This window comes from Thamnophis elegans, chromosome 4, assembly GCF_009769535.1.
Source record: "Thamnophis elegans isolate rThaEle1 chromosome 4, rThaEle1.pri, whole genome shotgun sequence".
Taxonomy (NCBI): Eukaryota; Metazoa; Chordata; class Lepidosauria; order Squamata; family Colubridae; genus Thamnophis; species Thamnophis elegans.
This window is the reverse complement of record NC_045544.1, coordinates 129,936,308-129,946,994: the sequence shown is the minus strand read 5'-3', so window position 1 is coordinate 129,946,994 and position 10,687 is coordinate 129,936,308.

Sequence of the window (10,687 nt, the reverse complement as noted above, 5' to 3'; positions counted from 1 at the left end):
TGGATTCGCTTAAGGACAAGGTGACTCTCTAAAAAGTTGAGTGATTTGCTTACCAGCCATGGCAAAAAAAAGTTTGTTAAATTGGGTGTGACTCACATAACAACTGCCTTGCTTTAGCAATGGAAATTCTGGTCTCAGTTGAGGATGTAAGTCAAAGACTACTGGTATATCTCTGTATCCAGGGGTGGGCTGCTGGGTGTTCGGGACGGGTGGGGTTGCTGCCAGTTCGGCGCGCGTACTCATTTACACCTAAAACGGTTGCAGACCGTTAGAAAAGGGACAACAGTTACATTTCTGCAATGGAGATTGTTCTGCACATGCGCAGAACCAAAAATAAAGATGGCGCCGCCGACAATAGAACCGCTTCGGCTGCGCGGGCAGCCGAGTTACTACCTACTTGTCCGAATCGGTCCGAACTGGTAGGAACCCACTTCTGGTTTGGGAGAACCTCTAGTTAAGATTCTCTGCAGTTCGGAGAACCCCCAAATCCCACACCTGGCTGGCCCCGTCTACCGCACCCCTCCCGGGAGTCCCCACATGGCCCATTTTGTATGCAGGGTGCGCTCGGGAAGGGCAAAAAGTGGGCCTACCGGAAGGCTGGGAAAGCCGGAAACGGGCTCGTTTCTGGCTTCCTGAGAGTCTCTGGAGCCTTGGGAGGCTGTTTTCGCCCTCCCAGAGGCTCAAGGAAAGCCTCCAGAGCCTGGAGAGGCAGGAAGCTGATTAGGCCATGCCCACCCAGCAACTGGGCAGAGAACCCCATGCTAAAAGTTCTGAAGCCCACCCCAGTCTGTATCCAGTTGTTAGAGAAGTGGACAGCAAGTCTCTTTTGAAAAGCCTACAATTACGACTACAATTCTGTTGCTATCATTTGCTTACACAAGGAACCGGCCCGAACGTGTAGCGTACACTAATAAAGGTGTATTTATCCCCCTCGCCCGCCTTTCTTGGCAAGGGCTGTCCTGCAAATTTGGCCTGTTGTCAGAGGAGTGACTCAGCAAAACATCTTCTTAAATGGCAATCTGGTTCAAACTTGGGGCCAATGAATTCATTGCAGAAAGAACGGAATAAGGTAGGCTGTTGGGTTTATTTGTAACTAGCCGATAACCCAGCGTTGCCCAGGTATTTATTTATAGGGGGAAAATGTCCGGACCAAATGTAATTTACAATGTTGGATTTTTCCCCTCACCAGAGGGAGCCCCCTTGTGGAGTACTATGAAGCCGTTACCATGGCAACTCCACTGCACTTTACAGTAGAAGCCATTTTAAAGCACAACAGGCTGTATCTTAACAGAACACACCCTGAGGGGTTTTAGGGCTGTCTTACCCCCACAATATTTGTTTTCAGAGAGTAAGTCATCTGTGTATCAAGTTTGGTTGAAATTGCTCGAGGCGTTCCAGAGTTATGCTGGAAAACACGCACACACACACACACACACACACACACATTCACGCATGTACACAAGCATGTTTTTATATATAGAGAAGATCTAGGCTTACCCTAGTTTGCAGATCAGGTGCAGCAATCAGAGGTGGGTTGCTGCCGGTTTGGCCTGGTTCGGCCGAACTGGTACTGGAATTCAGGCCTGGGTCGCAGAACCGGCAGCGACCCTGGCCGGCCATGCCCCCGAACCAGTTCCCTTGCTACCGCATGTCAGCCATTTTGGATTTTAGTGACTGTGCTTGCACGCAGAACAGTTTACATTGAATAGTGCATGCACGCGCAGCGCGCATATGGCATACAAATTGCGAACCGGCTGTAACGCCAGGAGTAACCCACCCCTGGCAGAAGTCCAGCATGCCTGGAGAACAGGCAGCTGGCTAAAGGGAACTGAGCTAACCACATTCTCCAAAGAACAAATGGACATTAATTTCACCTGTTTGAAATGCAAAACAAATGCCAGTAAAGTAAATAAAACAAATGCTGAGCTGCAAAGTTGGTGAATGCACCATTGTTTCCCTGGGGGTGGGGTATTACTGGAATGGGGAGGGAAGCTCGTTAAAAAGTACTTAGTTGTTGTCAAAGGCAGCTCTAAATTTATGTGAAAAGCCCCTTCACACGGAAGTGGCTTCATTGGTTCTCAACTAAGTACATCCATGCTACTAGCAAGGGAGGAATTACATGCCGGATGTAGTGCATTGCAGATACCGTGTTTCCCCGAAAGTAAGACAGGGTCTTATTTTCTTTTGCTCCCACAAAATATGGCCTTGGGCTTATTATAGGGGAGGGCTTATTATTTTCTGGGGCAGGCGAGAAGCGAGGCGTGCCTTTTACCTTTCCATCTCCATCGTGTTCCTCGCCATTGTGTTCAGGGAAGCCGCTGGTAAAAAAAAAAACCCTTCTCACAAGTTCAAACTTCTTGAAGTCACGAGAAGGTTTTTTTTTAACCAGGGGCTTCGCTGGACACAATGGCGAGGACCGCGACGGACCTGGAAAGGTAAGAGGCGTGCCTCGCGGCCCAACACCGCCCACCTCACCCCAATGGTAAAGGCAGCCTGCCTGTTCCCTTCCCCGCCGTCCCTTTAGCGAGGGGTGGCAGGTGGGGGGGGGGAGATGCGAGGCGCGCCTCTTACCTTTCCAGATCCGTTGCAAGAGGCGTGCCTTGCTTCTTCCCCCCCTTCACCTGCCACCCCTCGCTAAAGGGACGGCAGGGAAAGGAACCATGCAGGCTGCCTTTACCATTGAGGTGGGGTGGGCGGTGTTTTTTTTGCGCAAGAAGGAACAGGCGGGAGGGGGTGATCGCATTGCTGGCCTGCGGGCTCTAGTTGAGCAGGAGGGAAGGGCGGGGTGGGTGGGAGCACTTTGCTTCGCCTGCTGCTGTTTTTGTGGTGGGCCCTCTTTTTGCCCCGCAAGCTGTACTGGAAGGTGGTACAGTGCTAATGGCTGGTTGCGCATGCGCTCAAATAGTTGGGGTGGGCTTATTTTGGGGGGAGGGCTTATTATGGCGCATGCTCTGAAAAGGCCAATTGGGCTTATTAGCAGGGCATGTCTTATTTTTGGGGAAACACAGTAGCTTCACCTTTCTAATGTAATTCCTATGCATGAGATGTTCCAGTGGAGGTGTTGCATGGAGGGAATTATGAATGTGCCTTATCCAGCGATATCTCCATCTAGTGCTCTAAGCCAGGGTTCTCCAATCTTGGTAACTTTAAGATTTGTGGACAGCAACTCCCAGAATTCCACAGCCAGCTTAGCTGGCTGTGGAATTCTGGGAATTGAAGTCCACCCATTTTAAAGTGACCAAAGTGGAGAAACACACTGCTCTAAGCTGTATATAGTGAGCAAAATCCACTTGGTGGCATCTCGGAGGGAAAGTTTGGGCAAGTGATTCTCAATCTCAACACCCTAAAAATCTGTGGACTTCAGCCAACATCCTGGCTGGAGGATTTGGGGAGTTGAAAGCCACACGTCTTAAAGTTGCTTAAAGTTGCTGAAACACTGGGTTATACCTCTGTAGGAAGTCAGCACCCACCCCTCTCCTAGAAAAAGGAGATATTTTAGGAAATATTAAAAGGACAGAATATTTCCCCTAAAAGGGAGGCAGAAACTTAGTTCCCCCCCCCCCACCTTTGACAGTGGCCCATTAAGGCCTGGGCCAGTCTATTCTACATAACAAAAATCTACCTCCTTCAGGCAGAGCCATAGTAGGAATTGCCCAAAGCTCTCTACCCATCTCACCATATGGCACCTGGGAAGATTACATCACCTAGCAAGAGTCAACCAAGCCTGGGACTCAGGACAGTCTACAGAGTTGCCCCTGCATGGCCCAACGGGAGTTTGACAACCAATCAAAATACAAGCTCTAATTCAAAAGCCCAGAAAGGGTATAAAACTTACAGACTCTCAGCATCTCTGCGCCCTTTTTTTTCTTCCCCCAACATCTTCAAAGCATGTGATCTGTCCACCATTAAAAACCATCTTTCCAAACAGCCTCCATGTTTCCAGTGTCTTTCTCCCCACTTGGAACTGAACCCAAATGGACATTTCTTCCATCTCATTATGGTAATTGTTGTGATGAATTTATTTTGCTTACAGAGCAGGTAGTTGCTGCCGGCATTATTGCCGATTCGATTTGTGTGCGCGCAAATTTTATCTGGCCTTTCACTTAAGACCTGTCTGATATGGTTGTACCTGTTTAGCATATTCTTTAGGATCATTAGAGCACGGAATCCCCTCCACCATGACAAGGTAAAGCTCCTCGGAGGGTCGTTGTTGTTGTTGTTGTTGTTGTTGTTATTATTATTATTATAGAATTGTATCACAGCGGCCAGTTGTTTCGCCGGTTTTGGCATTGGTTACTAGTCGGGCCCCACCCAGGGGCCTAGGACGTCGTAACGTATTTTCGTAATATGCGTGCAGATCCAAGCAGTGCGGCTTTTTGCATTTGACTGATGGTGATTTTGTCAATTTTTAACTGTTTTAAATGTAATTCCAGTGCTTTTGGAATAGCACCCAGTGGGCCAATTACCACTGGAATTACCACTGCTGGTTTGTGCCATAATCGTTGAATTTCGATTTTTAAGTCCTGGTATTTCACGATTTTTTCACGTTCCTTCTCGTCGACCCTGCTATCACCTGGTATTGCGATGTCTATGATTGTGACCTTATTTTTCTCAACCAGTGTGATGTCTGGTGTATTATGCGCCAGTATTTTGTCGGTTTGTATGCGAAAATCCCACAAGATCTTGACCATCTGATTTTCGATGACTTTTTCAGGCGTATGTTCCCACCAGTTTGTTGCTGTTTGAATATTATAATTTTTGCACAAATTCCAATGGATGATTTGTGCTACTGAATTGTGGTGCAATTTATAATCAGTCTGCGTGATTTTTTTACAGCAGCTGAGTATGTGATCAACAGTTTCATCAGCTTCTTTGCAAAGTCTGCATTTGGCATCATCAGAGGATTTTTCGATTTTGGCCTTAATGGCATTTGTGCGGATAGCTTGTTCTTGCGCAGCCAGGATTAGTGACTCTGTTTCTTTCTTTAATGTACCTGTTGTTAACCATAACCAAGTTTGTTCACTGTCCACTTTATCTTTCATTTTTTCCAGAAATTGGCCATGCAGTGCTTTCTTCTGCCAACTCTCCATTCTTGATTTTATCACATCTTTTCTGTATTCTTGTTTCGTCTGTTGGGCCTTCAGTAGATTTTTGTTCTTTACTTCGATTAATAGATGTTCTTGACTTTCTTTTAAATAATCAGCCAGTGCATGTTTTTCTTCTTCAACTATTTGCTTCACTTGTAATAATCCTCTGCCACCTGATTTTCGGGGCAGGTATAATCTATCAGTATCACCACATGGATGTAAACTGTAGTGCATTGTCATTAGTTTCCTGGTTTTTCGGTCCAAAATGTCCAAATCAGCTTGTGTCCAGTTAACTATACCGGCTGTGCATCTTATAACTGGTATTGCCCAGGTATTTATGGCCTTGATTGTATTTCCACCATTCAATTTAAGATTTCAAAATTTTCCTAACTCTGTTGGTGTACTCTCGCCTGACAATAGTTTTTACTTCTCCATGCTTGATGTTATCCAACTGCAGAATGCCTAAGAATTCATCAGATTATTATTACTACTACTACTACTACTACTACTACTACTACTACTACTACTACTACTACTATTCTATGTCTTATCAAGTCAGTGTTGACTCTTAGTAACCAAACATATTTTCTCTATGATGACCTTTCAAGTCTTTCAGTGGTGCACCCATCACCACTGTGAGTTCATCTGCCTTCCAATTAGTTGTCCTCTTCTTCTTCTTCTCCCCTTTCCTTCCATTTTTTCCAGCATTGGAGTTTTCTCTAGAGAGCAAAGATGGCGCCTCAAGATGGCGCCACCATTGGTAGCCTCGGTGAAGTGGTCTCTAATACACTGAGAATGTATACACAGGAGATAAATTCCTTGTGTGCCCAATTACACTTGGCCAATAAAGAATATTCCTATATTCCCAAGTCTTTGCACAATGTGTGTAAGGTACACATTTGAAACTGGTCATTTGTGCCTCCAGTGAGAAATCTGGTTTGATTGTTCAATTGTGTGTTTGTTTGTTTTCTTGGCTACCTATGGCATTCTCAGGAGTCTTCTCCTATCCCTGTTTTTTGATCCCTATCTGGATACATAGAAAAGCTAGATCCCATAGATCAGGCGTCCACAACCCCCTGTCTGCGGCCCAGTGGCAGGGCACAGTCTGTTTGGACTTGGGCCACTGAAGTGGTGGGCGAGCGTGTGTATGCACTGTACACGAAGCTGCATTTATAAAAGCGGTGTGTGCATGTGCACGAAACCATCCCCTCTCCCCACCCCCCCAAACGAGAAAGTTTGGAGACCGTTGCTGTAGATGCAAGAGTTTGTCGTAAGACCCAAGGGGATTGTATGTTTTAGTGCAAATGATACTGATTTTTCACATGTCCCTAAGCATATTTTGTCTATTTCCCCTACCCAGTGTTGTGGCCCACCAGCAGAGCTGGTAGCAGACACAGACAGTGAGGAGGTTGGGGAGGAACATGGGCCAGTCCTGGAGTCTGGGGAAGGCTCTGATGAGGGCTCTGTGTCGGAGGCAGAGATGAGGACAGGGCCATCCGACAGTTATCAGCTGCCTTCAGAGTTGGATATCAGTGGGACAGAAGACCAGCCGGAGCCTGTTCCCGATTTGCGCATGCACAGAGCTGCCAGGAGAAGGGAACAGCTAAGGAACAAGGACCTGTAAAGGCACAGGTGGCGGTGATTGGCCCCTCCCATAGGGAATAAAGAGGAGTGAAAGTGGAGAGGAGTTTGCAGGAGACAATTAGTTCAATTCATTAGGGTGAAGATCTGTTCCTGACTTCTTGCCAAGTAATTGCTGCTACAGCATGGCGTTTGTAACATATCGGCCTGGCAACTCTCCAAGCCTGATAAAGGTCTGTAGTTGTGAAATCTCATGACTGTTTGCCGGGATTTTGCTGGAGAGGAATTCCCTTTCACCTAAATAAAAGAGGTTTTATCGGGATGAGGAGTCTGCTTCATGATCTTGGGAAGCCCAGGTCAGAACACCCAGAGGAATCCTGATGAATTTCAAACAGAACAAAAGCAGGATACAGGATGTCCCCTGTGTAAAAATAGGGAATTTCTATCCCCTGTCCTTCCAAGATGAGTAGTTGTGGAAGACACGCAAAAGCTCATGAAATGGGGAAAGGAGAGAGCATCTATCCCTTTCTGTCAGGAAGGTGGATTGCATCAGGCTAAGGAGAACTTCTCCTTCACAATACGAACCCTGTTGGAATATACAGTCCTGTCCTGTTTGATGCGGTCATCTTCAAACAGGGGAGAAAATTCTCTGTCCTTGGGACGAGACAAGGTCTTTGATTTTTGCCAGTTTATCCAGTCTTTTTCCTTTGGGAAAAGACATATTAGATGAAAACGATTTCTGTGTAAAGGTAAGCATGAGGAATTACGGCATAAAGTAGTGAACGAGAGCCAGAATTAAAAAAAAAAACAACTACATTGTCTTTTTTCATTCGTTTACACATAAAATTTAATTGAAATTAAGTATAGTGAGTATGATAATGCTCCAGATAGGAATTTGGTCTTTTGAAATTTCTCACTTCCTACACATGAAAGATTGAAAAATGGTAGGAACTTTTGGAGACTTCCGGCAGCTGTACTCATGTCCAGAGCCTTGTGCATCTCAAACTTGTGTCCTCCTGTTGTACATCATTGGTTACATTACACACAGTGGTGGGATTCAAATAATTTAACAACTGGTTCTCTGCCATAATGACCAGCTGGGTAGGTGGGGCTCGGTGGTCATGTGACCGTCTGGGCGTGGATAACTCAACGTCACTCAGGTCGATGGGTGCTTTGCTTTAGCTGTTACAATGTAACAAGGGTTAACCAGAGAGGCAGTTTCTGTAAGCAGGGCAATAAAGATTAGGCTAGAAACAACACCAAAATGTTTCCTTCCTGCCTTCCTTACAGCATTAGCCCTGTAAAGTGGAAAAATACAAAAGGAGATTTCTTCCAGCAACTGGTTCTCCAAACTGCTTAGAAAGTTAACAACTGGTTCTCCCGAATAGGTGCGAACTGGCTGAATCCCACCACTGGTTACACAGACACAAAGAAAGGATTCCCCCGGGACTGGGCATAACCGTTCTCTAATTTCCCTTTTAGGTGGAACAATTCTTTTAAAAATCTTAAATGCTTGACACAGATATGGTGGAAGAAGAAAACAAAGAGCATTTTCAGGGGTGGAAACTCGCAATTAATATGAAGAACAAGTACAGGTAGTTCTCGATTTATAACCATTCATTTAGTGACCGTTCAAGCTTACAGCAGCATTGGAGAAAAGTGTCTTAAAACCTCACACTTACGGCCATCACAAGAGTCCCTGCAGTCACATGATCAAAATTCAAAACGGCACCTGGCATGCATTTATGATGGTTGCAGCATCGGGGGAGGGGGCGTGTCACGTGATGGCCGTTTACAGCCTTCCCAGCTGGCTTCGGACAAGCAAAATCAATAGGGGAAGCTGGATAGGCCTAATGTCAACACGTAGCTGTCACTAACAACTGTAGTGATCCACTTAACAACCACGGCAACGAAAGGTTGTAAAATTGGATTTAACGACTGCCTTGCTTAGCAACAGGAATTTCTGGTCCTAATTGTGGTCGTAAGTCGAGGATTACCTGTACAGCGCCGGTGGTACAATTCCAGGGCAGAGACAAAAGACACAAGGCGGGAAGCCAAAGTCCTTGTGAGGTTAAGCTGCAACCCAGATCCAGCTGATATGTGCAAATCAAACATGACATTTTGGTACAACAAGTTATTGCTCTGCTTCGCTTCGGTCTTCCAGAAGATACAAGATAATTTCACACAGAAACACTGGTCGTTTTTTTTTTTCTTATACAAAGCATGACTGGTTTCATTTGGTATGTTCCCTGATAAATGTAAATACAGTATAAGGATATGCATGTGTATGTCGTGCTTGCGCATACACACACACACACACAAAGACATGTCTATGTAAATAATTACATATATTCTACCAACTATTTATACTTATTTCATAGGGAACTTACGACAGAAAGTGGCAGGGGGAAAAATCATTGTAAAAATATTTTGTAAGGACTGTGGATTACACAAAAGAAGTCCATATGACACCCATCCACAGCTAGGAGATATTCTGCATTTCATCAGGGGTGTTTCGTAGATTTTCATGGGTGTAGGTATGCTGGTCTTGTTGTATTTCGGTCTTTTCCCATGTAAGATTGAGATTGCCTGGCAACATTTCAGTGAGGTTTCACTCACCATCCTCAGGCTGGTGTTTTCAGCTTAAAGTGTGATCAGAGCTGCCGTCTTTCTATAAATCTTGGTGAGGGAGATGGAGTGCTGGCGTTGTTTCAGTAAGTGGATTGATTGGCTGTGTGGCTGTCAATGTACCAATCATGATACAGCCACACAGCCAATCAATCCATTTACTGAAACAACGCCAGCACTCCACACACACCCACCAAGATTTATAGAAAGATGGCAGTTCCGATCACACTTTAAGCCGAAAACACCAGCCTGAAGATGGCGAGTGAGACCTCGCTGAAACGTTGCCAAGACAATCTCGATCTTACATGGGAAAAGACCGAAATACAACAAGATCAGCATGTGTGTGTGTGTTGCATTTGTGCTGATAAATTGTGACACAATACATATATGTATGTATGTATGTGTGTGTGTGTATATATATATATATATATATATATATATATATATATATATATATATATATATGTATGTATGTGTATATATGTATGTATGTATATGTATGTATAGTGTATATGTATATGTATGTATGTGTGTGTGTGTGTGTGTGTATATATATATATATATATATATATATATATATATATAGTGTGTGTGTGTGTGTGTGTGTGTGTGTGTGTGCGTGCGTGTATGTATTTGCATACATACACAATATATGTGTACATACACAGAGACACACATACATACACCCTATACACAAAGATCCATTTTTATGTATGTGTGTATATGTGTATACAGGTAGTCCCCGATTTACAACAGTTCATTTAGTGACCATTCAAAGTTACAATAGCACTGGAAAAAGTGAGTTATAACTGTTTTTCACACAGCCATTGCAACATCCCCATAGTCACATAATCAAAAATTGGATGCTTAGCAATTGACTCAAATTTATGACTCTTGCAATTTCCCAGAGTCATGCAATCCCCTTTTGTTTTCGACCAACGGGGAAGCCAGATTCCCTTAACAACCGTGTTACTAACTTAACAAGTGATAGGCTGCGGTGACGCAGTGGTTAAGAGTGCAGTACTGCAGGCTGCTCCTGCTGAGTGCCATCTCTCGGCAATTTGGCAGTTCAAATCCCACCAGGCTCAAGGTTGACTCAGCCTTCCATCCTTCTGAGATGGGTAAAATGAGGACCCAGATTGTTGGGGGCAATGTGATGACTCTGTAAACCGCTTAGAGGGGGCTGTAAATCACTATAAAGCAGTATATAAGTCTAAGAGCTATTGCTATTAATAACTGCAGTGATTCACTTAACAACAATGGCAAGAAAAGCCGTAAAATGGGGATCAAAATTCACTTAACAAATATTTCATTTAGTCGCAGAAATGTTGGGCTCCATTGTGGTCGTAACTCGAGGACTCTGTGTGTGTGTGTGTAGGTATGTATGTGTG